Genomic DNA, 27,525 nt, shown 5'->3' with positions numbered 1-27,525 from the left:
GTTTAAAAGTGATTTCGGCGGAGAAATATATATATATATATATATATATATATATATATATATATATATATACGCGCACACACACACATATATATAAACGTATTCTCCGTTGAGATATTGCAGCCGCTGCTGTGTCCAGGCCCAGGAGCCTTAGCACTGTGCTGTGATGTCACTCAATACCACTGACATCACTAGGTGTAAACAACATCTCTCCTTTGCTGTGTATGTGACTATGGAGCTGTTTGGTGATGTCGTCTATTATGGCCTTCATAGAAGCAACAGGAGATTGTTGCATCCATCTAGAACCCTCAGAACTACAGTGCTATGATGTCACTCACTTCCACAGGCCTTGCAGAGTGTAAACAACAACAACCCAGCTTTGTTGTGTATGTAACCATAGGGATTTGTGATGTCACCTAGAACCTTCACAGCAGCGACAGCTTTATGAGGAGCATCAGCACTGCTCTGCCTGAGCAGAACCATCACCGCCATAGGTTGTCAAATAACCCGGATTTAACCCACACAGGTAAGTCCAATGGGGTGCAGGCATGTCCTCTATGCTTACAGCTTCCCGTGAGTGTTGGTTTGATACCGTTTGGGGACAGCCAAGGAGGCATCTGCAGGCAACAAAGGTAGGTGTGTGCTTGTGTGTGTGTTTCCTATGCAGATCCTAAGCCCAGTGTCACATGCAAGTAGGAGGAGTAAGAAGGGTTCCTGGCAAATCCGGGTTATGGATTGCATTTAAAAAGGCCCCGTGGGAGTGCAATGGGCCCCTGTCTTGCTGCTTAGCAATAATGGTATGGGTTTAGGTTCTGCTGTGTGTACTGGTGGTTGACTGCCCCCCAGCCCAGAGTGTGCATGGAAAATTGTCTGGCAGCCTCCCTGACAGCAAGCAGTGATAGTGCCCATGAAGGGGACCTTGTTGGGCCCGCCCCTTTCACGGTTATCGCTTCTCGGCCTTTTGGCTAAGATCAAGTGTAGTATCTGTTCTTATCAGTTTAATATCTGATACGTCCCCTATCTGGGGACCATATATTAAATGGATTTTTGAGAACGGGGGCCGATTTCGAAGCTTGCTTCCGTCGCCCTATGCATTGACCCGATATGGCAGTATCTTCGGGTACAGTGCACCACCCCCTTACAGGGTTAAAAAGAAAGATTCCTACTTTCATTGCTACCTGCTTGCTGGCTAGCCAGCTAGCCAGCCCTGTGGGCCTTGCTGCTGCTGCTGCAGCCAAAAAACAAAAGGTGGTGCTGCTGCTGCTTCTGCTGCTTCTGCTTCTGCTTGTGTCTGGCCGCTGTTGGAGCGTCCAGGCACAGGACTTCTGCTGCTGCTGACTAAATGGCCTCCTTAATTGGATCATTTGAGTAGCCAGCACACCTGTGCAGGTAGGGCATGACATGATAGGCAGCTGCCTTGATAGCGGGTGGGTGCTGAATGTTCCTAATTGACAAAATAAGATTAATGCTTATGAAGAAATATAAAATCTCATCCCTTCCCCAATATCGCGCCACACCCCTACCCCTTAATTCCCTGGTTGAACTTGATGGACATATGTCTTTTTTCGACCGTACTAACTATGTAACTATGTAACATAACATGGGGGGGGTCTCCTGGCTGTTCACACAGGTGTGTCATTGCTGTACATTGACCATGCATTGCTTCTGTGGTATTGCAAAGGCAAAGACAAATGCTTCCAGCCATCCATTGCACTAATGGATTGGTCATCAGCTGGCTGTCTATGTCCCGCATCAATATAGACCAAAGTACAGAGGGTTAGGCTATGCTATTGTGCACCTACCTGATGCATCAGAAGGTGCGAGGCCCTTGCTAAATTCTGTGCACAGACTTTGAGATCTATACTTTAGACTGTATCTAAACCTGCTCCAACATGGACTGACATTCTGGCCTACTTTCAGCCGATGCGACTTGTCTGTCGCTGAACAGTCGCTTTTTATGTATTCAGCACCTATGTATAATGTTGTAAAAATGCTCTAGAAGCTAAAGTCGCAGAAATGTCACACATATTTGGCCTGCAACTTTCTGTGCGACAAATTCAGACAGGAAAAATCAGTATAAATCCTTAGAAAATTATCCCCCAGTGTCTCCATCTGCTGGCGGTATTGAATAAGCATTGCTGCACTGATGGGGTATGCATTAGACGAAAAAAAAGAAGAAAAAGAAGAATAATACGCCCAGAAAAGAGGCGAAAAGGAGAAAAACGTAAAAAAACGTGAAAAAAAAGTAAGAGGAAGAGAAGGGAAAAAAAGGTGGAAATGGGTTTAAAAGTGATTTCGGCGGAGAAATATATATATATATATATATATATATATATATATATATATACGCGCACACACACACATATATATAAACGTATTCTCCGTTGAGATATTGCAGCCGCTGCTGTGTCCAGGCCCAGGAGCCTTAGCACTGTGCTGTGATGTCACTCAATACCACTGACATCACTAGGTGTAAACAACATCTCTCCTTTGCTGTGTATGTGACTATGGAGCTGTTTGGTGATGTCGTCTATTATGGCCTTCATAGAAGCAACAGGAGATTGTTGCATCCATCTAGAACCCTCAGAACTACAGTGCTATGATGTCACTCACTTCCACAGGCCTTGCAGAGTGTAAACAACAACAACCCAGCTTTGTTGTGTATGTAACCATAGGGATTTGTGATGTCACCTAGAACCTTCACAGCAGCGACAGCTTTATGAGGAGCATCAGCACTGCTCTGCCTGAGCAGAACCATCACCGCCATAGGTTGTCAAATAACCCGGATTTAACCCACACAGGTAAGTCCAATGGGGTGCAGGCATGTCCTCTATGCTTACAGCTTCCCGTGGGTGTTGGTTTGATACCGTTTGGGGACAGCCAAGGAGGCATCTGCAGGCAACAAAGGTAGGTGTGTGCTTGTGTGTGTGTTTCCTATGCAGATCCTAAGCCCAGTGTCACATGCAAGTAGGAGGAGTAAGAAGGGTTCCTGGCAAATCCGGGTTATGGATTGCATTTAAAAAGGCCCCGTGGGAGTGCAATGGGCCCCTGTCTTGCTGCTTAGCAATAATGGTATGGGTTTAGGTTCTGCTGTGTGTACTGGTGGTTGACTGCCCCCCAGCCCAGAGTGTGCATGGAAAATTGTCTGGCAGCCTCCCTGACAGCAAGCAGTGATAGTGCCCATGAAGGGGACCTTGTTGGGCCCGCCCCTTTCACGGTTATCGCTTCTCGGCCTTTTGGCTAAGATCAAGTGTAGTATCTGTTCTTATCAGTTTAATATCTGATACGTCCCCTATCTGGGGACCATATATTAAATGGATTTTTGAGAACGGGGGCCGATTTCGAAGCTTGCTTCCGTCGCCCTATGCATTGACCCGATATGGCAGTATCTTCGGGTACAGTGCACCACCCCCTTACAGGGTTAAAAAGAAAGATTCCTACTTTCATTGCTACCTGCTTGCTGGCTAGCCAGCTAGCCAGCCCTGTGGGCCTTGCTGCTGCTGCTGCAGCCAAAAAACAAAAGGTGGTGCTGCTGCTGCTTCTGCTGCTTCTGCTTCTGCTTGTGTCTGGCCGCTGTTGGAGCGTCCAGGCACAGGACTTCTGCTGCTGCTGACTAAATGGCCTCCTTAATTGGATCATTTGAGTAGCCAGCACACCTGTGCAGGTAGGGCATGACATGATAGGCAGCTGCCTTGATAGCGGGTGGGTGCTGAATGTTCCTAATTGACAAAATAAGATTAATGCTTATGAAGAAATATAAAATCTCATCCCTTCCCCAATATCGCGCCACACCCCTACCCCTTAATTCCCTGGTTGAACTTGATGGACATATGTCTTTTTTCGACCGTACTAACTATGTAACTATGTAACATAACATGGGGGGGGTCTCCTGGCTGTTCACACAGGTGTGTCATTGCTGTACATTGACCATGCATTGCTTCTGTGGTATTGCAAAGGCAAAGACAAATGCTTCCAGCCATCCATTGCACTAATGGATTGGTCATCAGCTGGCTGTCTATGTCCCGCATCAATATAGACCAAAGTACAGAGGGTTAGGCTATGCTATTGTGCACCTACCTGATGCATCAGAAGGTGCGAGGCCCTTGCTAAATTCTGTGCACAGACTTTGAGATCTATACTTTAGACTGTATCTAAACCTGCTCCAACATGGACTGACATTCTGGCCTACTTTCAGCCGATGCGACTTGTCTGTCGCTGAACAGTCGCTTTTTATGTATTCAGCACCTATGTATAATGTTGTAAAAATGCTCTAGAAGCTAAAGTCGCAGAAATGTCACACATATTTGGCCTGCAACTTTCTGTGCGACAAATTCAGACAGGAAAAATCAGTATAAATCCTTAGAAAATTATCCCCCAGTGTCTCCATCTGCTGGCGGTATTGAATAAGCATTGCTGCACTGATGGGGTATGCATTAGACGAAAAAAAAGAAGAAAAAGAAGAATAATACGCCCAGAAAAGAGGCGAAAAGGAGAAAAACGTAAAAAAACGTGAAAAAAAAGTAAGAGGAAGAGAAGGGAAAAAAAGGTGGAAATGGGTTTAAAAGTGATTTCGGCGGAGAAATATATATATATATATATATATATATATATATATATATATATACGCGCACACACACACATATATATAAACGTATTCTCCGTTGAGATATTGCAGCCGCTGCTGTGTCCAGGCCCAGGAGCCTTAGCACTGTGCTGTGATGTCACTCAATACCACTGACATCACTAGGTGTAAACAACATCTCTCCTTTGCTGTGTATGTGACTATGGAGCTGTTTGGTGATGTCGTCTATTATGGCCTTCATAGAAGCAACAGGAGATTGTTGCATCCATCTAGAACCCTCAGAACTACAGTGCTATGATGTCACTCACTTCCACAGGCCTTGCAGAGTGTAAACAACAACAACCCAGCTTTGTTGTGTATGTAACCATAGGGATTTGTGATGTCACCTAGAACCTTCACAGCAGCGACAGCTTTATGAGGAGCATCAGCACTGCTCTGCCTGAGCAGAACCATCACCGCCATAGGTTGTCAAATAACCCGGATTTAACCCACACAGGTAAGTCCAATGGGGTGCAGGCATGTCCTCTATGCTTACAGCTTCCCGTGGGTGTTGGTTTGATACCGTTTGGGGACAGCCAAGGAGGCATCTGCAGGCAACAAAGGTAGGTGTGTGCTTGTGTGTGTGTTTCCTATGCAGATCCTAAGCCCAGTGTCACATGCAAGTAGGAGGAGTAAGAAGGGTTCCTGGCAAATCCGGGTTATGGATTGCATTTAAAAAGGCCCCGTGGGAGTGCAATGGGCCCCTGTCTTGCTGCTTAGCAATAATGGTATGGGTTTAGGTTCTGCTGTGTGTACTGGTGGTTGACTGCCCCCCAGCCCAGAGTGTGCATGGAAAATTGTCTGGCAGCCTCCCTGACAGCAAGCAGTGATAGTGCCCATGAAGGGGACCTTGTTGGGCCCGCCCCTTTCACGGTTATCGCTTCTCGGCCTTTTGGCTAAGATCAAGTGTAGTATCTGTTCTTATCAGTTTAATATCTGATACGTCCCCTATCTGGGGACCATATATTAAATGGATTTTTGAGAACGGGGGCCGATTTCGAAGCTTGCTTCCGTCGCCCTATGCATTGACCCGATATGGCAGTATCTTCGGGTACAGTGCACCACCCCCTTACAGGGTTAAAAAGAAAGATTCCTACTTTCATTGCTACCTGCTTGCTGGCTAGCCAGCTAGCCAGCCCTGTGGGCCTTGCTGCTGCTGCTGCAGCCAAAAAACAAAAGGTGGTGCTGCTGCTGCTTCTGCTGCTTCTGCTTCTGCTTGTGTCTGGCCGCTGTTGGAGCGTCCAGGCACAGGACTTCTGCTGCTGCTGACTAAATGGCCTCCTTAATTGGATCATTTGAGTAGCCAGCACACCTGTGCAGGTAGGGCATGACATGATAGGCAGCTGCCTTGATAGCGGGTGGGTGCTGAATGTTCCTAATTGACAAAATAAGATTAATGCTTATGAAGAAATATAAAATCTCATCCCTTCCCCAATATCGTGCCACACCCCTACCCCTTAATTCCCTGGTTGAACTTGATGGACATATGTCTTTTTTCGACCGTACTAACTATGTAACTATGTAACATAACATGGGGGGGGTCTCCTGGCTGTTCACACAGGTGTGTCATTGCTGTACATTGACCATGCATTGCTTCTGTGGTATTGCAAAGGCAAAGACAAATGCTTCCAGCCATCCATTGCACTAATGGATTGATCATCAGCTGGCTGTCTATGTCCCGCATCAATATAGACCAAAGTACAGAGGGTTAGGCTATGCTATTGTGCACCTACCTGATGCATCAGAAGGTGCGAGGCCCTTGCTAAATTCTGTGCACAGACTTTGAGATCTATACTTTAGACTGTATCTAAACCTGCTCCAACATGGACTGACATTCTGGCCTACTTTCAGCCGATGCGACTTGTCTGTCGCTGAACAGTCGCTTTTTATGTATTCAGCACCTATGTATAATGTTGTAAAAATGCTCTAGAAGCTAAAGTCGCAGAAATGTCACACATATTTGGCCTGCAACTTTCTGTGCGACAAATTCAGACAGGAAAAATCAGTATAAATCCTTAGAAAATTATCCCCCAGTGTCTCCATCTGCTGGCGGTATTGAATAAGCATTGCTGCACTGATGGGGTATGCATTAGACGAAAAAAAAGAAGAAAAAGAAGAATAATACGCCCAGAAAAGAGGCGAAAAGGAGAAAAACGTAAAAAAACGTGAAAAAAAAGTAAGAGGAAGAGAAGGGAAAAAAAGGTGGAAATGGGTTTAAAAGTGATTTCGGCGGAGAAATATATATATATATATATATATATATATATATATATATATATATACGCGCACACACACACATATATATAAACGTATTCTCCGTTGAGATATTGCAGCCGCTGCTGTGTCCAGGCCCAGGAGCCTTAGCACTGTGCTGTGATGTCACTCAATACCACTGACATCACTAGGTGTAAACAACATCTCTCCTTTGCTGTGTATGTGACTATGGAGCTGTTTGGTGATGTCGTCTATTATGGCCTTCATAGAAGCAACAGGAGATTGTTGCATCCATCTAGAACCCTCAGAACTACAGTGCTATGATGTCACTCACTTCCACAGGCCTTGCAGAGTGTAAACAACAACAACCCAGCTTTGTTGTGTATGTAACCATAGGGATTTGTGATGTCACCTAGAACCTTCACAGCAGCGACAGCTTTATGAGGAGCATCAGCACTGCTCTGCCTGAGCAGAACCATCACCGCCATAGGTTGTCAAATAACCCGGATTTAACCCACACAGGTAAGTCCAATGGGGTGCAGGCATGTCCTCTATGCTTACAGCTTCCCGTGGGTGTTGGTTTGATACCGTTTGGGGACAGCCAAGGAGGCATCTGCAGGCAACAAAGGTAGGTGTGTGCTTGTGTGTGTGTTTCCTATGCAGATCCTAAGCCCAGTGTCACATGCAAGTAGGAGGAGTAAGAAGGGTTCCTGGCAAATCCGGGTTATGGATTGCATTTAAAAAGGCCCCGTGGGAGTGCAATGGGCCCCTGTCTTGCTGCTTAGCAATAATGGTATGGGTTTAGGTTCTGCTGTGTGTACTGGTGGTTGACTGCCCCCCAGCCCAGAGTGTGCATGGAAAATTGTCTGGCAGCCTCCCTGACAGCAAGCAGTGATAGTGCCCATGAAGGGGACCTTGTTGGGCCCGCCCCTTTCACGGTTATCGCTTCTCGGCCTTTTGGCTAAGATCAAGTGTAGTATCTGTTCTTATCAGTTTAATATCTGATACGTCCCCTATCTGGGGACCATATATTAAATGGATTTTTGAGAACGGGGGCCGATTTCGAAGCTTGCTTCCGTCGCCCTATGCATTGACCCGATATGGCAGTATCTTCGGGTACAGTGCACCACCCCCTTACAGGGTTAAAAAGAAAGATTCCTACTTTCATTGCTACCTGCTTGCTGGCTAGCCAGCTAGCCAGCCCTGTGGGCCTTGCTGCTGCTGCTGCAGCCAAAAAACAAAAGGTGGTGCTGCTGCTGCTTCTGCTGCTTCTGCTTCTGCTTGTGTCTGGCCGCTGTTGGAGCGTCCAGGCACAGGACTTCTGCTGCTGCTGACTAAATGGCCTCCTTAATTGGATCATTTGAGTAGCCAGCACACCTGTGCAGGTAGGGCATGACATGATAGGCAGCTGCCTTGATAGCGGGTGGGTGCTGAATGTTCCTAATTGACAAAATAAGATTAATGCTTATGAAGAAATATAAAATCTCATCCCTTCCCCAATATCGCGCCACACCCCTACCCCTTAATTCCCTGGTTGAACTTGATGGACATATGTCTTTTTTCGACCGTACTAACTATGTAACTATGTAACATAACATGGGGGGGGTCTCCTGGCTGTTCACACAGGTGTGTCATTGCTGTACATTGACCATGCATTGCTTCTGTGGTATTGCAAAGGCAAAGACAAATGCTTCCAGCCATCCATTGCACTAATGGATTGGTCATCAGCTGGCTGTCTATGTCCCGCATCAATATAGACCAAAGTACAGAGGGTTAGGCTATGCTATTGTGCACCTACCTGATGCATCAGAAGGTGCGAGGCCCTTGCTAAATTCTGTGCACAGACTTTGAGATCTATACTTTAGACTGTATCTAAACCTGCTCCAACATGGACTGACATTCTGGCCTACTTTCAGCCGATGCGACTTGTCTGTCGCTGAACAGTCGCTTTTTATGTATTCAGCACCTATGTATAATGTTGTAAAAATGCTCTAGAAGCTAAAGTCGCAGAAATGTCACACATATTTGGCCTGCAACTTTCTGTGCGACAAATTCAGACAGGAAAAATCAGTATAAATCCTTAGAAAATTATCCCCCAGTGTCTCCATCTGCTGGCGGTATTGAATAAGCATTGCTGCACTGATGGGGTATGCATTAGACGAAAAAAAAGAAGAAAAAGAAGAATAATACGCCCAGAAAAGAGGCGAAAAGGAGAAAAACGTAAAAAAACGTGAAAAAAAAGTAAGAGGAAGAGAAGGGAAAAAAATGTGGAAATGGGTTTAAAAGTGATTTCGGCGGAGAAATATATATATATATATATATATATATATATATATATATATATACGCGCACACACACACATATATATAAACGTATTCTCCGTTGAGATATTGCAGCCGCTGCTGTGTCCAGGCCCAGGAGCCTTAGCACTGTGCTGTGATGTCACTCAATACCACTGACATCACTAGGTGTAAACAACATCTCTCCTTTGCTGTGTATGTGACTATGGAGCTGTTTGGTGATGTCGTCTATTATGGCCTTCATAGAAGCAACAGGAGATTGTTGCATCCATCTAGAACCCTCAGAACTACAGTGCTATGATGTCACTCACTTCCACAGGCCTTGCAGAGTGTAAACAACAACAACCCAGCTTTGTTGTGTATGTAACCATAGGGATTTGTGATGTCACCTAGAACCTTCACAGCAGCGACAGCTTTATGAGGAGCATCAGCACTGCTCTGCCTGAGCAGAACCATCACCGCCATAGGTTGTCAAATAACCCGGATTTAACCCACACAGGTAAGTCCAATGGGGTGCAGGCATGTCCTCTATGCTTACAGCTTCCCGTGGGTGTTGGTTTGATACCGTTTGGGGACAGCCAAGGAGGCATCTGCAGGCAACAAAGGTAGGTGTGTGCTTGTGTGTGTGTTTCCTATGCAGATCCTAAGCCCAGTGTCACATGCAAGTAGGAGGAGTAAGAAGGGTTCCTGGCAAATCCGGGTTATGGATTGCATTTAAAAAGGCCCCGTGGGAGTGCAATGGGCCCCTGTCTTGCTGCTTAGCAATAATGGTATGGGTTTAGGTTCTGCTGTGTGTACTGGTGGTTGACTGCCCCCCAGCCCAGAGTGTGCATGGAAAATTGTCTGGCAGCCTCCCTGACAGCAAGCAGTGATAGTGCCCATGAAGGGGACCTTGTTGGGCCCGCCCCTTTCACGGTTATCGCTTCTCGGCCTTTTGGCTAAGATCAAGTGTAGTATCTGTTCTTATCAGTTTAATATCTGATACGTCCCCTATCTGGGGACCATATATTAAATGGATTTTTGAGAACGGGGGCCGATTTCGAAGCTTGCTTCCGTCGCCCTATGCATTGACCCGATATGGCAGTATCTTCGGGTACAGTGCACCACCCCCTTACAGGGTTAAAAAGAAAGATTCCTACTTTCATTGCTACCTGCTTGCTGGCTAGCCAGCTAGCCAGCCCTGTGGGCCTTGCTGCTGCTGCTGCAGCCAAAAAACAAAAGGTGGTGCTGCTGCTGCTTCTGCTGCTTCTGCTTCTGCTTGTGTCTGGCCGCTGTTGGAGCGTCCAGGCACAGGACTTCTGCTGCTGCTGACTAAATGGCCTCCTTAATTGGATCATTTGAGTAGCCAGCACACCTGTGCAGGTAGGGCATGACATGATAGGCAGCTGCCTTGATAGCGGGTGGGTGCTGAATGTTCCTAATTGACAAAATAAGATTAATGCTTATGAAGAAATATAAAATCTCATCCCTTCCCCAATATCGCGCCACACCCCTACCCCTTAATTCCCTGGTTGAACTTGATGGACATATGTCTTTTTTCGACCGTACTAACTATGTAACTATGTAACATAACATGGGGGGGGTCTCCTGGCTGTTCACACAGGTGTGTCATTGCTGTACATTGACCATGCATTGCTTCTGTGGTATTGCAAAGGCAAAGACAAATGCTTCCAGCCATCCATTGCACTAATGGATTGGTCATCAGCTGGCTGTCTATGTCCCGCATCAATATAGACCAAAGTACAGAGGGTTAGGCTATGCTATTGTGCACCTACCTGATGCATCAGAAGGTGCGAGGCCCTTGCTAAATTCTGTGCACAGACTTTGAGATCTATACTTTAGACTGTATCTAAACCTGCTCCAACATGGACTGACATTCTGGCCTACTTTCAGCCGATGCGACTTGTCTGTCGCTGAACAGTCGCTTTTTATGTATTCAGCACCTATGTATAATGTTGTAAAAATGCTCTAGAAGCTAAAGTCGCAGAAATGTCACACATATTTGGCCTGCAACTTTCTGTGCGACAAATTCAGACAGGAAAAATCAGTATAAATCCTTAGAAAATTATCCCCCAGTGTCTCCATCTGCTGGCGGTATTGAATAAGCATTGCTGCACTGATGGGGTATGCATTAGACGAAAAAAAAGAAGAAAAAGAAGAATAATATGCCCAGAAAAGAGGCGAAAAGGAGAAAAACGTAAAAAAACTTGAAAAAAAAGTAAGAGGAAGAGAAGGGAAAAAAAGGTGGAAATGGGTTTAAAAGTGATTTCGGCGGAGAAATATATATATATATATATATATATATATATATATATATATATACGCGCACACACACACATATATATAAACGTATTCTCCGTTGAGATATTGCAGCCGCTGCTGTGTCCAGGCCCAGGAGCCTTAGCACTGTGCTGTGATGTCACTCAATACCACTGACATCACTAGGTGTAAACAACATCTCTCCTTTGCTGTGTATGTGACTATGGAGCTGTTTGGTGATGTCGTCTATTATGGCCTTCATAGAAGCAACAGGAGATTGTTGCATCCATCTTGAACCCTCAGAACTACAGTGCTATGATGTCACTCACTTCCACAGGCCTTGCAGAGTGTAAACAACAACAACCCAGCTTTGTTGTGTATGTAACCATAGGGATTTGTGATGTCACCTAGAACCTTCACAGCAGCGACAGCTTTATGAGGAGCATCAGCACTGCTCTGCCTGAGCAGAACCATCACCGCCATAGGTTGTCAAATAACCCGGATTTAACCCACACAGGTAAGTCCAATGGGGTGCAGGCATGTCCTCTATGCTTACAGCTTCCCGTGGGTGTTGGTTTGATACCGTTTGGGGACAGCCAAGGAGGCATCTGCAGGCAACAAAGGTAGGTGTGTGCTTGTGTGTGTGTTTCCTATGCAGATCCTAAGCCCAGTGTCACATGCAAGTAGGAGGAGTAAGAAGGGTTCCTGGCAAATCCGGGTTATGGATTGCATTTAAAAAGGCCCCGTGGGAGTGCAATGGGCCCCTGTCTTGCTGCTTAGCAATAATGGTATGGGTTTAGGTTCTGCTGTGTGTACTGGTGGTTGACTGCCCCCCAGCCCAGAGTGTGCATGGAAAATTGTCTGGCAGCCTCCCTGACAGCAAGCAGTGATAGTGCCCATGAAGGGGACCTTGTTGGGCCCGCCCCTTTCACGGTTATCGCTTCTCGGCCTTTTGGCTAAGATCAAGTGTAGTATCTGTTCTTATCAGTTTAATATCTGATACGTCCCCTATCTGGGGACCATATATTAAATGGATTTTTGAGAACGGGGGCCGATTTCGAAGCTTGCTTCCGTCGCCCTATGCATTGACCCGATATGGCAGTATCTTCGGGTACAGTGCACCACCCCCTTACAGGGTTAAAAAGAAAGATTCCTACTTTCATTGCTACCTGCTTGCTGGCTAGCCAGCTAGCCAGCCCTGTGGGCCTTGCTGCTGCTGCTGCAGCCAAAAAACAAAAGGTGGTGCTGCTGCTGCTTCTGCTGCTTCTGCTTCTGCTTGTGTCTGGCCGCTGTTGGAGCGTCCAGGCACAGGACTTCTGCTGCTGCTGACTAAATGGCCTCCTTAATTGGATCATTTGAGTAGCCAGCACACCTGTGCAGGTAGGGCATGACATGATAGGCAGCTGCCTTGATAGCGGGTGGGTGCTGAATGTTCCTAATTGACAAAATAAGATTAATGCTTATGAAGAAATATAAAATCTCATCCCTTCCCCAATATCGCGCCACACCCCTACCCCTTAATTCCCTGGTTGAACTTGATGGACATATGTCTTTTTTCGACCGTACTAACTATGTAACTATGTAACATAACATGGGGGGGGTCTCCTGGCTGTTCACACAGGTGTGTCATTGCTGTACATTGACCATGCATTGCTTCTGTGGTATTGCAAAGGCAAAGACAAATGCTTCCAGCCATCCATTGCACTAATGGATTGGTCATCAGCTGGCTGTCTATGTCCCGCATCAATATAGACCAAAGTACAGAGGGTTAGGCTATGCTATTGTGCACCTACCTGATGCATCAGAAGGTGCGAGGCCCTTGCTAAATTCTGTGCACAGACTTTGAGATCTATACTTTAGACTGTATCTAAACCTGCTCCAACATGGACTGACATTCTGGCCTACTTTCAGCCGATGCGACTTGTCTGTCGCTGAACAGTCGCTTTTTATGTATTCAGCACCTATGTATAATGTTGTAAAAATGCTCTAGAAGCTAAAGTCGCAGAAATGTCACACATATTTGGCCTGCAACTTTCTGTGCGACAAATTCAGACAGGAAAAATCAGTATAAATCCTTAGAAAATTATCCCCCAGTGTCTCCATCTGCTGGCGGTATTGAATAAGCATTGCTGCACTGATGGGGTATGCATTAGACGAAAAAAAAGAAGAAAAAGAAGAATAATACGCCCAGAAAAGAGGCGAAAAGGAGAAAAACGTAAAAAAACGTGAAAAAAAAGTAAGAGGAAGAGAAGGGAAAAAAAGGTGGAAATGGGTTTAAAAGTGATTTCGGCGGAGAAATATATATATATATATATATATATATATATATATATATATACGCGCACACACACACATATATATAAACGTATTCTCCGTTGAGATATTGCAGCCGCTGCTGTGTCCAGGCCCAGGAGCCTTAGCACTGTGCTGTGATGTCACTCAATACCACTGACATCACTAGGTGTAAACAACATCTCTCCTTTGCTGTGTATGTGACTATGGAGCTGTTTGGTGATGTCGTCTATTATGGCCTTCATAGAAGCAACAGGAGATTGTTGCATCCATCTAGAACCCTCAGAACTACAGTGCTATGATGTCACTCACTTCCACAGGCCTTGCAGAGTGTAAACAACAACAACCCAGCTTTGTTGTGTATGTAACCATAGGGATTTGTGATGTCACCTAGAACCTTCACAGCAGCGACAGCTTTATGAGGAGCATCAGCACTGCTCTGCCTGAGCAGAACCATCACCGCCATAGGTTGTCAAATAACCCGGATTTAACCCACACAGGTAAGTCCAATGGGGTGCAGGCATGTCCTCTATGCTTACAGCTTCCCGTGGGTGTTGGTTTGATACCGTTTGGGGACAGCCAAGGAGGCATCTGCAGGCAACAAAGGTAGGTGTGTGCTTGTGTGTGTGTTTCCTATGCAGATCCTAAGCCCAGTGTCACATGCAAGTAGGAGGAGTAAGAAGGGTTCCTGGCAAATCCGGGTTATGGATTGCATTTAAAAAGGCCCCGTGGGAGTGCAATGGGCCCCTGTCTTGCTGCTTAGCAATAATGGTATGGGTTTAGGTTCTGCTGTGTGTACTGGTGGTTGACTGCCCCCCAGCCCAGAGTGTGCATGGAAAATTGTCTGGCAGCCTCCCTGACAGCAAGCAGTGATAGTGCCCATGAAGGGGACCTTGTTGGGCCCGCCCCTTTCACGGTTATCGCTTCTCGGCCTTTTGGCTAAGATCAAGTGTAGTATCTGCATTTGGTCTGGTCGGAAGGTGTCTGTGGTACCCCGCTTCTCGGCCTTGGGGGATTGTCTCTCCTTACGGAGGGACTTCACCCCCTTGCTGCTATTGGGGAGCGGGCTTAGTCCACGGACAACGGGTTGCGATCCCCCTGTCTCTGGGACCTTGTGTCTCAGAAGGCATTTTCGGTACGTTGAGCGTTACCTGTAGCTTCGGAAGCACCTAGGGTACCCCCGACCTCTGCCTTGGGTAAGGGTTCCGCTTTTATAGCGGGATTCCGAGCCCCTGCTGCTATTGGGGAAGGGGCTTAGTCCCTGGGTGTGGAAGATGCCGTTCTCCTGGGCTTTCCCCTCTGGGGAAATGTCGATGCGAAATACCATCCGCATAGAGGTGTCGGAGAGCCATCGTCAGTTGAAGAACCTCCGCTTCATTGCGGAGGTGATTCTTCTTGACTACTTCCGCCTCAACAGGGAGGACATCCTGTGTCTAAATGACCAGGAAAGCCGTGGCCTGTATACCGTCACCTTCACGGCCACGGCGTGTTGCGATAACATCTATGCAACCTTGTCTGGTGCGGACCAGAGGGACGATCGACTCGACGGTCTTTCGTTCCAGTTCCTCTATGGTGAGGAACATATACCGTTGGTGGTGGCTATGCACAGCCCTCATGTGACCACGGAGGATATAGCCACTTTTCTTCGGCGATACTGCGAAGAGGTGCGATTCGCAAACAAAATCTTGAACTCCGTGCGGTTCTGGAACGGCAAGAGGAAGTTCTGGGTCAAGCTCCGTAAGGATCCCGGTGGTATTGGGGGTCTTTGCCATCCGCCCCCAAATTTTGCCATCGGGAGAGTTCGGGGCTTCCTGTTCTATCCTCAAATGCCTATGTATTGCCGAAATTGCTTGAGGTTTGGCCACACCCAGGAGACCTGCGGCGCGGAGCGTGTGATTCGCTGCAATAGGTGTGGCCAAGAAGGTCACATAGCCTCAAGATGTAGCCATACGATAAGGTGCAACCTCTGCGGAGAGGAAAATCACGATTTTAATTCCTGTCCCCATAAAGCAAAAACTACGATGGGTGGGTCAAGGCTGGGCCCACCCAAAGAGGGGACAGGACAAAAGACGTCCTTTTTTAAGATGCCCAAACCCCAGATGGCAGGTACTGATGGGTCCAGGCCCAAGACCTCTGGTGCTCCATCGGGGGGCCCACCGGTGGTAGTGCTAGGGGGAGGCCATGGGGATTCCACGAAGCCCGGGCGGGTGATCGAGTTTACTGCCCGGGAAATTGAAAGACGTCGATCGACTTCCTACCTGGCTCAAGAGCCCGCCGAAACTTCTGAAGGGGGCTCACCTGTGGCGGGTGGCAGCCGACGGGCCTCGGTGGGGGCAAAAGTGGACCCAAAATTGCAGCATAAGCCAGGTACTGGCTTGGCCCAGGGTCGCCCTGCTCCGGACGAAGAGGCCCCGGTGAAAGCCCGCCGGAAGGGGAGCCAGGTGGCCAGGTCTGAGCCCGGTCCTGTTACTCCGCCTATACAGGACAGGGCCAAGAAGACAAGTGGCGCCAAACCAGGGTTTGCTGCCCCGCCAGCAGTGGACCCGGTGGGTAAAACTGGCCATCGTCGATCGATGGGGAAGTTGGAGCAACAGTCCTCAGCAACGCTTGCTGGGGAACAAGCGATGAAAACTTCCCAAGGTAGCGGCAAAGGTTCCGGAAAAGAGGCCTCACAGGCCCCTGTGCAGCAGTTCCAGTCGTCAAATGATGAAAGAAGACGCAGATCCATCAGCCGGGGGCCAGAGATTACATCGAGTGAGAGCAACACAGAGGATATGGACAGCAGTGTGACATTTAAAAGACAAAGAGAAGAAGAAGAGGAAGACATTCAAAGGAAAGCGGCGTGCCGTAGTTCGGACGAGAGCGAGCTCAGGGTCGGGGCATCATCGATCTCAAGCTCCGACCCTCAGAACATCAAGGAGCTGATGACCCCGCAGGCGGGGGATGACGGTACGCAGCTTATTATTGACTTTGATTCTCCAAGCACGGACTCTCCATAAACTATGCCTATCCCTGTAAAAATTGCCTCACTCAATGTGAGGTCCTTAAAGAGCCCTGATCGCAGGGCTGCTTTATTTTCTTATCTAGAGACATGTGACTTTGACCTTTGCCTGCTACAAGAATGTGGAATCCCTAGTAAAATGGACTATAAAGACTTAAAAGAAGACTGGAAGCTGGGCCCATCCATATGGTCCGGTGCAAATGACTGTCGTTCTGTGGGTGTTGGGCTGCTCTGCCGAGGCCAGTCCTTTTCTATTCATACAGTAACTGAGATTGTGCCTGGCAGAGCTCTTTTAATTCATCTATATTTTAATGGACTTTTAATTCGTGTTTTAAATGTGTATGCCCCTCCTGATAAACAGGAGCGGGCAGAACTATTTGAAATTTTACCACTGTTTTGTGTTGGGTCTTCCCCCCTGCTGGTGGGAGGTGATTTTAACTGCATACGTGATGGGGAACACCGGCAGGGTGGGGATATTAATCGTAAAGACCGCACTTCTTACCTGCTTAAAAATTTTATTGATGATTTTAATTTGAAAGATTGCTGGAAGGATCTCTTGCCGGAGGACCCAGGCGCCACATGGTCCAATGGAAGAGTGAGCTCCAGAATCGATTTTATTTTTTCCTCTAGAGCTTTTAAACCCCTGAAATGCACGCTCGAGCAGAATATCTTCTCTGATCATAAGCTCCTCTTGGTGGGCCTGGAGCTAGAGGGGGAGCAAAAAGCAAAAAGGGGCCTCTGGAGATTAAACACCACACTCCTAGAGGACCCTGAGATAAAAGAGGAGTTTGTGCGGACCTACCAATGCTGGCAATCACAAAGAAAACCCCACGAGCCTATGCTGCACTGGTGGGAGGGCACCAAATCTAAAATCAGATTTTTTTTTATCAAAGCAGGTAAGAAGAAGGCAAAAATGGAAAAACAGTGGTTTTATGTTCTTAACATGCGTTTAAATGTACTTTTTAAATTGAAAGAAGCTGGTATGGATGTAGAAAATGATATTTTAAACCTTAAAACTGAAATAAAACATGCCATAGAAAAGAAAGGGAAACAAATCATTTTTAACTCACATGTGCAGCACCTGGAGGAGGGCGAGAAATGTTCCCGTTTCTTTTTTAAAAAAGTGATGAATAGGAGGGATATCATCCAAAACCTTGAGGGTGAATCCACTCCAAAAGGCATGTTAGATGCAGTTTTTAACTTCTACCAGCTTCTTTTTAATAAGAAAGATCTTAATCCATCCTTTTTAGAACATGTTCTTAATTCCCTTGATTTTAAGCTAGATGTTTTAGACCAGGAGGTTTTATCCCGTGATCTTAACTTAGATGAACTTTTATTTGTTTTTAAAAGTTTTTCTAGTGGGAAGGCCCCTGGGGAAGATGGTTTACCCATCGAATTTTATTTAGCTTTTTGGGATATTTTAAAGGATGATATGGTTTTATTGTATAAAGAAACTTTTATTGTTAATGAACTTCCCCCTTCCTGGAGGAGGGGGATTGTATCATTACTTTTTAAAAAGGGTGAAAAGGATATGCTAAAAAATTGGCGCCCCATCACACTTTTAAATGTTGATTATAAAGTTTTAGCCAAGTTATTAGCTGTCCGTTTTAAACCTTTTATTCATAAATTAATTCACCCAAATCAGGTTTGTGGGGTACCTGGAAGGTCTATAGCTGAATCCCTAAATATTTTAAGAGATGTTTTATGGTATTTTAAGGATAGAAATCAAACTGTAGCAATTTTATCCTTAGACTTTGAAAAAGCCTTTGATAGGGTCTCCCATGAATACCTGTTTTTAGTTCTTAAAAAGATGGCAGTGCCTGAAACGATTTTAAGCCGAATCATGCTTTTATACCGATCCTGTTTTAGTCAAGTCTCTGTTAATGGCTTTTTAACCAGCGGTGTTCCTCTTTTATCAGGTGTCAAACAGGGCTGCCCCCTGTCCCCACTCCTTTTTATTTGCGCAATCGAACCACTGATGGCCCTCCTCAGAAAAGACCGGGTAGTAAGAGGCGTACCGATACCTGGTGGAGGAGGGACCCATCTAAAGGTGTTGGGGTACATGGATGATGTCACCATACTGTGCCCGGACTCTCCATCCATGAGGGGGGCATTGAGGAACACCAGCTATTTCTGCGAGGTCTCTGGTTTTAAGCTAAACACAGATAAATGTGACTGTTTTTATATTGGCTCCTGGGATTCATCCATCACCCCAGGAGTCACAATGCAACAGGATCAAATTAAAGTTTTAGGTATTGTTTTTAACCAGGTCAATGATGGGAGCCCTAACTGGGATTCAGCTATAGCTAAGATGGAGAAGAAGATTTTAATGTGGAATCTTAGAAACCTTACCATGGAGGGGAAGATTTTAATAATAAAGATGGTTTTACTCCCTATTATGCTATACATTGCCATGGTATTTCCTCCATCTATTTTATACATTAAAAAAGTAACTAGAATTGTTTTTACTTTTTTATGGGGTTCAAAAATGGAGAAATTAAAGCGTGATTTTATGTACAAAAGTAAAGATAATGGCGGGAAAGATGTTCCTAACCTTTTTACTTTCTTTTACATAAAGTATTTCTGTTTCTGTTTTAAAATTATTAAATCCGATGGCATTTTTAGCTGCTTTTTAAGGTACGCTGCGGGCATGGTTTTTAAAAGATGGTTGCGCATCCCTCTGAACGCTCCGGTGCTTCTGTGTCCCCCAAAACATTATGTGGTGTTGGAAAAGACAGTCAGGCTCCTAGGTCTCCAAGATTTGGAGCCTGACATACTGGGGGACCAGAGAAAGGTATCAAAGGTCCTCAGGCGGAGTGAGGTTACCCTGGCAGTGTCCAATTTCACACAGGCAAGATCCAAAAAGGTATGGCGGAACGTGTACGGGAAGTTTCTGGCGAATGTACACAGGGATCTTGCCTGGGCAATCGTCCACCAGTGCCTCCCTACTCGTGAGTTTCAGCACAGGCGAGGACTGGTGGCGAGAGCCAAGTGCCCGAGAGATGGCTGCGGAGTGGACGAAACGGTGCTGCACATATTTTGGAACTGCCCTTTTGCACGGGAGCTTTGGAGGAAGGTAGGCCCACTTTTGAAGTGGGCCTGCGGCCTAAAAGATTTTAATCACGAATGTGTCTTTTACGGTCTTTTTAACTGCCCCAATTTTAAACAGCAGATGATCTGCTGGATGATTATTAATTGTTTTAAAAATGCCATCTGGAAAGTTAGGAACATCTTACTTTTTAAACATGATTTTATTGATGTTAAAAACTGTATAAAGCTGGCCCTGAGTGAGATGTACATCTATTACCTAAGAGACAAGAAACAGTTGGGGGCCAGCGAGGCAGCATCCATGTGGTGTCTGCCTCTATGGAACGAAATAACAGTATAATCAGTTTTTATGACATTTGTATAATGTTTTATCCTGCCATTTTTATTTTTTCTCCTTTTATTACTGGTTTTATTATTTGTATTTTAAAACTTTTGTGAACCTTTTATTATTTTGCATTTTAAATTTTGTATGGTTTCTTATTTATTCAATAAAATTTTGTTGAAACCTTATCTGTTCTTATCAGTTTAATATCTGATACGTCCCCTATCTGGGGACCATATATTAAATGGATTTTTGAGAACGGGGGCCGATTTCGAAGCTTGCTTCCGTCGCCCTATGCATTGACCCGATATGGCAGTATCTTCGGGTACAGTGCACCACCCCCTTACAGGGTTAAAAAGAAAGATTCCTACTTTCATTGCTACCTGCTTGCTGGCTAGCCAGCTAGCCAGCCCTGTGGGCCTTGCTGCTGCTGCTGCAGCCAAAAAACAAAAGGTGGTGCTGCTGCTGCTTCTGCTGCTTCTGCTTCTGCTTGTGTCTGGCCGCTGTTGGAGCGTCCAGGCACAGGACTTCTGCTGCTGCTGACTAAATGGCCTCCTTAATTGGATCATTTGAGTAGCCAGCACACCTGTGCAGGTAGGGCATGACATGATAGGCAGCTGCCTTGATAGCGGGTGGGTGCTGAATGTTCCTAATTGACAAAATAAGATTAATGCTTATGAAGAAATATAAAATCTCATCCCTTCCCCAATATCGCGCCACACCCCTACCCCTTAATTCCCTGGTTGAACTTGATGGACATATGTCTTTTTTCGACCGTACTAACTATGTAACTATGTAACATAACATGGGGGGGGGTCTCCTGGCTGTTCACACAGGTGTGTCATTGCTGTACATTGACCATGCATTGCTTCTGTGGTATTGCAAAGGCAAAGACAAATGCTTCCAGCCATCCATTGCACTAATGGATTGGTCATCAGCTGGCTGTCTATGTCCCGCATCAATATAGACCAAAGTACAGAGGGTTAGGCTATGCTATTGTGCACCTACCTGATGCATCAGAAGGTGCGAGGCCCTTGCTAAATTCTGTGCACAGACTTTGAGATCTATACTTTAGACTGTATCTAAACCTGCTCCAACATGGACTGACATTCTGGCCTACTTTCAGCCGATGCGACTTGTCTGTCGCTGAACAGTCGCTTTTTATGTATTCAGCACCTATGTATAATGTTGTAAAAATGCTCTAGAAGCTAAAGTCGCAGAAATGTCACACATATTTGGCCTGCAACTTTCTGTGCGACAAATTCAGACAGGAAAAATCAGTATAAATCCTTAGAAAATTATCCCCCAGTGTCTCCATCTGCTGGCGGTATTGAATAAGCATTGCTGCACTGATGGGGTATGCATTAGACGAAAAAAAAGAAGAAAAAGAAGAATAATACGCCCAGAAAAGAGGCGAAAAGGAGAAAAACGTAAAAAAACGTGAAAAAAAAGTAAGAGGAAGAGAAGGGAAAAAAAGGTGGAAATGGGTTTAAAAGTGATTTCGGCGGAGAAATATATATATATATATATATATATATATATATATATATATATACGCGCACACACACACATATATATAAACGTATTCTCCGTTGAGATATTGCAGCCGCTGCTGTGTCCAGGCCCAGGAGCCTTAGCACTGTGCTGTGATGTCACTCAATACCACTGACATCACTAGGTGTAAACAACATCTCTCCTTTGCTGTGTATGTGACTATGGAGCTGTTTGGTGATGTCGTCTATTATGGCCTTCATAGAAGCAACAGGAGATTGTTGCATCCATCTAGAACCCTCAGAACTACAGTGCTATGATGTCACTCACTTCCACAGGCCTTGCAGAGTGTAAACAACAACAACCCAGCTTTGTTGTGTATGTAACCATAGGGATTTGTGATGTCACCTAGAACCTTCACAGCAGCGACAGCTTTATGAGGAGCATCAGCACTGCTCTGCCTGAGCAGAACCATCACCGCCATAGGTTGTCAAATAACCCGGATTTAACCCACACAGGTAAGTCCAATGGGGTGCAGGCATGTCCTCTATGCTTACAGCTTCCCGTGGGTGTTGGTTTGATACCGTTTGGGGACAGCCAAGGAGGCATCTGCAGGCAACAAAGGTAGGTGTGTGCTTGTGTGTGTGTTTCCTATGCAGATCCTAAGCCCAGTGTCACATGCAAGTAGGAGGAGTAAGAAGGGTTCCTGGCAAATCCGGGTTATGGATTGCATTTAAAAAGGCCCCGTGGGAGTGCAATGGGCCCCTGTCTTGCTGCTTAGCAATAATGGTATGGGTTTAGGTTCTGCTGTGTGTACTGGTGGTTGACTGCCCCCCAGCCCAGAGTGTGCATGGAAAATTGTCTGGCAGCCTCCCTGACAGCAAGCAGTGATAGTGCCCATGAAGGGGACCTTGTTGGGCCCGCCCCTTTCACGGTTATCGCTTCTCGGCCTTTTGGCTAAGATCAAGTGTAGTATCTGTTCTTATCAGTTTAATATCTGATACGTCCCCTATCTGGGGACCATATATTAAATGGATTTTTGAGAACGGGGGCCGATTTCGAAGCTTGCTTCCGTCGCCCTATGCATTGACCCGATATGGCAGTATCTTCGGGTACAGTGCACCACCCCCTTACAGGGTTAAAAAGAAAGATTCCTACTTTCATTGCTACCTGCTTGCTGGCTAGCCAGCTAGCCAGCCCTGTGGGCCTTGCTGCTGCTGCTGCAGCCAAAAAACAAAAGGTGGTGCTGCTGCTGCTTCTGCTGCTTCTGCTTCTGCTTGTGTCTGGCCGCTGTTGGAGCGTCCAGGCACAGGACTTCTGCTGCTGCTGACTAAATGGCCTCCTTAATTGGATCATTTGAGTAGCCAGCACACCTGTGCAGGTAGGGCATGACATGATAGGCAGCTGCCTTGATAGCGGGTGGGTGCTGAATGTTCCTAATTGACAAAATAAGATTAATGCTTATGAAGAAATATAAAATCTCATCCCTTCCCCAATATCGCGCCACACCCCTACCCCTTAATTCCCTGGTTGAACTTGATGGACATATGTCTTTTTTCGACCGTACTAACTATGTAACTATGTAACATAACATGGGGGGGGTCTCCTGGCTGTTCACACAGGTGTGTCATTGCTGTACATTGACCATGCATTGCTTCTGTGGTATTGCAAAGGCAAAGACAAATGCTTCCAGCCATCCATTGCACTAATGGATTGGTCATCAGCTGGCTGTCTATGTCCCGCATCAATATAGACCAAAGTACAGAGGGTTAGGCTATGCTATTGTGCACCTACCTGATGCATCAGAAGGTGCGAGGCCCTTGCTAAATTCTGTGCACAGACTTTGAGATCTATACTTTAGACTGTATCTAAACCTGCTCCAACATGGACTGACATTCTGGCCTACTTTCAGCCGATGCGACTTGTCTGTCGCTGAACAGTCGCTTTTTATGTATTCAGCACCTATGTATAATGTTGTAAAAATGCTCTAGAAGCTAAAGTCGCAGAAATGTCACACATATTTGGCCTGCAACTTTCTGTGCGACAAATTCAGACAGGAAAAATCAGTATAAATCCTTAGAAAATTATCCCCCAGTGTCTCCATCTGCTGGCGGTATTGAATAAGCATTGCTGCACTGATGGGGTATGCATTAGACGAAAAAAAAGAAGAAAAAGAAGAATAATACGCCCAGAAAAGAGGCGAAAAGGAGAAAAACGTAAAAAAACGTGAAAAAAAAGTAAGAGGAAGAGAAGGGAAAAAAAGGTGGAAATGGGTTTAAAAGTGATTTCGGCGGAGAAATATATATATATATATATATATATATATATATATATATATATATACGCGCACACACACACATATATATAAACGTATTCTCCGTTGAGATATTGCAGCCGCTGCTGTGTCCAGGCCCAGGAGCCTTAGCACTGTGCTGTGATGTCACTCAATACCACTGACATCACTAGGTGTAAACAACATCTCTCCTTTGCTGTGTATGTGACTATGGAGCTGTTTGGTGATGTCGTCTATTATGGCCTTCATAGAAGCAACAGGAGATTGTTGCATCCATCTAGAACCCTCAGAACTACAGTGCTATGATGTCACTCACTTCCACAGGCCTTGCAGAGTGTAAACAACAACAACCCAGCTTTGTTGTGTATGTAACCATAGGGATTTGTGATGTCACCTAGAACCTTCACAGCAGCGACAGCTTTATGAGGAGCATCAGCACTGCTCTGCCTGAGCAGAACCATCACCGCCATAGGTTGTCAAATAACCCGGATTTAACCCACACAGGTAAGTCCAATGGGGTGCAGGCATGTCCTCTATGCTTACAGCTTCCCGTGGGTGTTGGTTTGATACCGTTTGGGGACAGCCAAGGAGGCATCTGCAGGCAACAAAGGTAGGTGTGTGCTTGTGTGTGTGTTTCCTATGCAGATCCTAAGCCCAGTGTCACATGCAAGTAGGAGGAGTAAGAAGGGTTCCTGGCAAATCCGGGTTATGGATTGCATTTAAAAAGGCCCCGTGGGAGTGCAATGGGCCCCTGTCTTGCTGCTTAGCAATAATGGTATGGGTTTAGGTTCTGCTGTGTGTACTGGTGGTTGACTGCCCCCCAGCCCAGAGTGTGCATGGAAAATTGTCTGGCAGCCTCCCTGACAGCAAGCAGTGATAGTGCCCATGAAGGGGACCTTGTTGGGCCCGCCCCTTTCACGGTTATCGCTTCTCGGCCTTTTGGCTAAGATCAAGTGTAGTATCTGTTCTTATCAGTTTAATATCTGATACGTCCCCTATCTGGGGACCATATATTAAATGGATTTTTGAGAACGGGGGCCGATTTCGAAGCTTGCTTCCGTCGCCCTATGCATTGACCCGATATGGCAGTATCTTCGGGTACAGTGCACCACCCCCTTACAGGGTTAAAAAGAAAGATTCCTACTTTCATTGCTACCTGCTTGCTGGCTAGCCAGCTAGCCAGCCCTGTGGGCCTTGCTGCTGCTGCTGCAGCCAAAAAACAAAAGGTGGTGCTGCTGCTGCTTCTGCTGCTTCTGCTTCTGCTTGTGTCTGGCCGCTGTTGGAGCGTCCAGGCACAGGACTTCTGCTGCTGCTGACTAAATGGCCTCCTTAATTGGATCATTTGAGTAGCCAGCACACCTGTGCAGGTAGGGCATGACATGATAGGCAGCTGCCTTGATAGCGGGTGGGTGCTGAATGTTCCTAATTGACAAAATAAGATTAATGCTTATGAAGAAATATAAAATCTCATCCCTTCCCCAATATCGCGCCACACCCCTACCCCTTAATTCCCTGGTTGAACTTGATGGACATATGTCTTTTTTCGACCGTACTAACTATGTAACTATGTAACATAACATGGGGGGGGTCTCCTGGCTGTTCACACAGGTGTGTCATTGCTGTACATTGACCATGCATTGCTTCTGTGGTATTGCAAAGGCAAAGACAAATGCTTCCAGCCATCCATTGCACTAATGGATTGGTCATCAGCTGGCTGTCTATGTCCCGCATCAATATAGACCAAAGTACAGAGGGTTAGGCTATGCTATTGTGCACCTACCTGATGCATCAGAAGGTGCGAGGCCCTTGCTAAATTCTGTGCACAGACTTTGAGATCTATACTTTAGACTGTATCTAAACCTGCTCCAACATGGACTGACATTCTGGCCTACTTTCAGCCGATGCGACTTGTCTGTCGCTGAACAGTCGCTTTTTATGTATTCAGCACCTATGTATAATGTTGTAAAAATGCTCTAGAAGCTAAAGTCGCAGAAATGTCACACATATTTGGCCTGCAACTTTCTGTGTGACAAATTCAGACAGGAAAAATCAGTATAAATCCTTAGAAAATTATCCCCCAGTGTCTCCATCTGCTGGCGGTATTGAATAAGCATTGCTGCACTGATGGGGTATGCATTAGACGAAAAAAAAGAAGAAAAAGAAGAATAATACGCCCAGAAAAGAGGCGAAAAGGAGAAAAACGTAAAAAAACGTGAAAAAAAAGTAAGAGGAAGAGAAGGGAAAAAAAGGTGGAAATGGGTTTAAAAGTGATTTCGGCGGAGAATATATATATATATATATATATATATATATATATATATATATATATATACGCGCACACACACACATATATATAAACGTATTCTCCGTTGAGATATTGCAGCCGCTGCTGTGTCCAGGCCCAGGAGCCTTAGCACTGTGCTGTGATGTCACTCAATACCACTGACATCACTAGGTGTAAACAACATCTCTCCTTTGCTGTGTATGTGACTATGGAGCTGTTTGGTGATGTCGTCTATTATGGCCTTCATAGAAGCAACAGGAGATTGTTGCATCCATCTAGAACCCTCAGAACTACAGTGCTATGATGTCACTCACTTCCACAGGCCTTGCAGAGTGTAAACAACAACAACCCAGCTTTGTTGTGTATGTAACCATAGGGATTTGTGATGTCACCTAGAACCTTCACAGCAGCGACAGCTTTATGAGGAGCATCAGCACTGCTCTGCCTGAGCAGAACCATCACCGCCATAGGTTGTCAAATAACCCGGATTTAACCCACACAGGTAAGTCCAATGGGGTGCAGGCATGTCCTCTATGCTTACAGCTTCCCGTGGGTGTTGGTTTGATACCGTTTGGGGACAGCCAAGGAGGCATCTGCAGGCAACAAAGGTAGGTGTGTGCTTGTGTGTGTGTTTCCTATGCAGATCCTAAGCCCAGTGTCACATGCAAGTAGGAGGAGTAAGAAGGGTTCCTGGCAAATCCGGGTTATGGATTGCATTTAAAAAGGCCCCGTGGGAGTGCAATGGGCCCCTGTCTTGCTGCTTAGCAATAATGGTATGGGTTTAGGTTCTGCTGTGTGTACTGGTGGTTGACTGCCCCCCAGCCCAGAGTGTGCATGGAAAATTGTCTGGCAGCCTCCCTGACAGCAAGCAGTGATAGTGCCCATGAAGGGGACCTTGTTGGGCCCGCCCCTTTCACGGTTATCGCTTCTCGGCCTTTTGGCTAAGATCAAGTGTAGTATCTGTTCTTATCAGTTTAATATCTGATACGTCCCCTATCTGGGGACCATATATTAAATGGATTTTTGAGAACGGGGGCCGATTTCGAAGCTTGCTTCCGTCGCCCTATGCATTGACCCGATATGGCAGTATCTTCGGGTACAGTGCACCACCCCCTTACAGGGTTAAAAAGAAAGATTCCTACTTTCATTGCTACCTGCTTGCTGGCTAGCCAGCTAGCCAGCCCTGTGGGCCTTGCTGCTGCTGCTGCAGCCAAAAAACAAAAGGTGGTGCTGCTGCTGCTTCTGCTGCTTCTGCTTCTGCTTGTGTCTGGCCGCTGTTGGAGCGTCCACGCACAGGACTTCTGCTGCTGCTGACTAAATGGCCTCCTTAATTGGATCATTTGAGTAGCCAGCACACCTGTGCAGGTAGGGCATGACATGATAGGCAGCTGCCTTGATAG

At 46.0% G+C, this 27,525-nt stretch overlaps 10 non-coding genes and 1 pseudogene across 10 annotated transcripts; all 11 read left to right on the top strand.

Annotated features, from left to right (window-relative positions):
- The first annotated feature begins 945 nt into the window (after positions 1–945).
- LOC130331074 (U2 spliceosomal RNA) lies at positions 946–1,136 on the top strand. The gene has a single exon (XR_008874042.1). It is a non-coding gene; the product is annotated as a U2 spliceosomal RNA (small nuclear RNA).
- Positions 1,137–3,220: 2,084 nt separating this feature from the next.
- Positions 3,221–3,411, top strand: LOC130331072 (U2 spliceosomal RNA). Its single transcript, XR_008874041.1, has one exon. It is a non-coding gene; the product is annotated as a U2 spliceosomal RNA (small nuclear RNA).
- Positions 3,412–5,497: 2,086 nt separating this feature from the next.
- Positions 5,498–5,688, top strand: LOC130331071 (U2 spliceosomal RNA). The gene has a single exon (XR_008874040.1). It is a non-coding gene; the product is annotated as a U2 spliceosomal RNA (small nuclear RNA).
- Positions 5,689–7,776: 2,088 nt separating this feature from the next.
- LOC130331070 (U2 spliceosomal RNA) lies at positions 7,777–7,967 on the top strand. Its single transcript, XR_008874039.1, has one exon. It is a non-coding gene; the product is annotated as a U2 spliceosomal RNA (small nuclear RNA).
- A 2,086-nt stretch (positions 7,968–10,053) lies between these two features.
- LOC130331069 (U2 spliceosomal RNA) lies at positions 10,054–10,244 on the top strand. Its single transcript, XR_008874038.1, has one exon. It is a non-coding gene; the product is annotated as a U2 spliceosomal RNA (small nuclear RNA).
- A 2,086-nt stretch (positions 10,245–12,330) lies between these two features.
- Positions 12,331–12,521, top strand: LOC130331068 (U2 spliceosomal RNA). The gene has a single exon (XR_008874037.1). It is a non-coding gene; the product is annotated as a U2 spliceosomal RNA (small nuclear RNA).
- A 2,084-nt stretch (positions 12,522–14,605) lies between these two features.
- On the top strand, positions 14,606–14,823 carry LOC130331135 (U2 spliceosomal RNA; annotated as a pseudogene).
- Positions 14,824–20,212: 5,389 nt separating this feature from the next.
- Positions 20,213–20,398, top strand: LOC130331125 (U2 spliceosomal RNA). The gene has a single exon (XR_008874089.1). It is a non-coding gene; the product is annotated as a U2 spliceosomal RNA (small nuclear RNA).
- A 2,087-nt stretch (positions 20,399–22,485) lies between these two features.
- LOC130331066 (U2 spliceosomal RNA) lies at positions 22,486–22,676 on the top strand. The gene has a single exon (XR_008874035.1). It is a non-coding gene; the product is annotated as a U2 spliceosomal RNA (small nuclear RNA).
- A 2,088-nt stretch (positions 22,677–24,764) lies between these two features.
- LOC130331065 (U2 spliceosomal RNA) lies at positions 24,765–24,955 on the top strand. Its single transcript, XR_008874034.1, has one exon. It is a non-coding gene; the product is annotated as a U2 spliceosomal RNA (small nuclear RNA).
- A 2,091-nt stretch (positions 24,956–27,046) lies between these two features.
- Positions 27,047–27,237, top strand: LOC130331064 (U2 spliceosomal RNA). Its single transcript, XR_008874033.1, has one exon. It is a non-coding gene; the product is annotated as a U2 spliceosomal RNA (small nuclear RNA).
- Positions 27,238–27,525: the final 288 nt, after the last annotated feature.

Source organism: Hyla sarda, unplaced genomic scaffold (genome assembly GCF_029499605.1).
Source record: "Hyla sarda isolate aHylSar1 unplaced genomic scaffold, aHylSar1.hap1 scaffold_346, whole genome shotgun sequence".
Classification (NCBI taxonomy): Eukaryota; Metazoa; Chordata; class Amphibia; order Anura; family Hylidae; genus Hyla; species Hyla sarda.
This window is presented reverse-complemented; position numbering and strand designations above follow the sequence as displayed.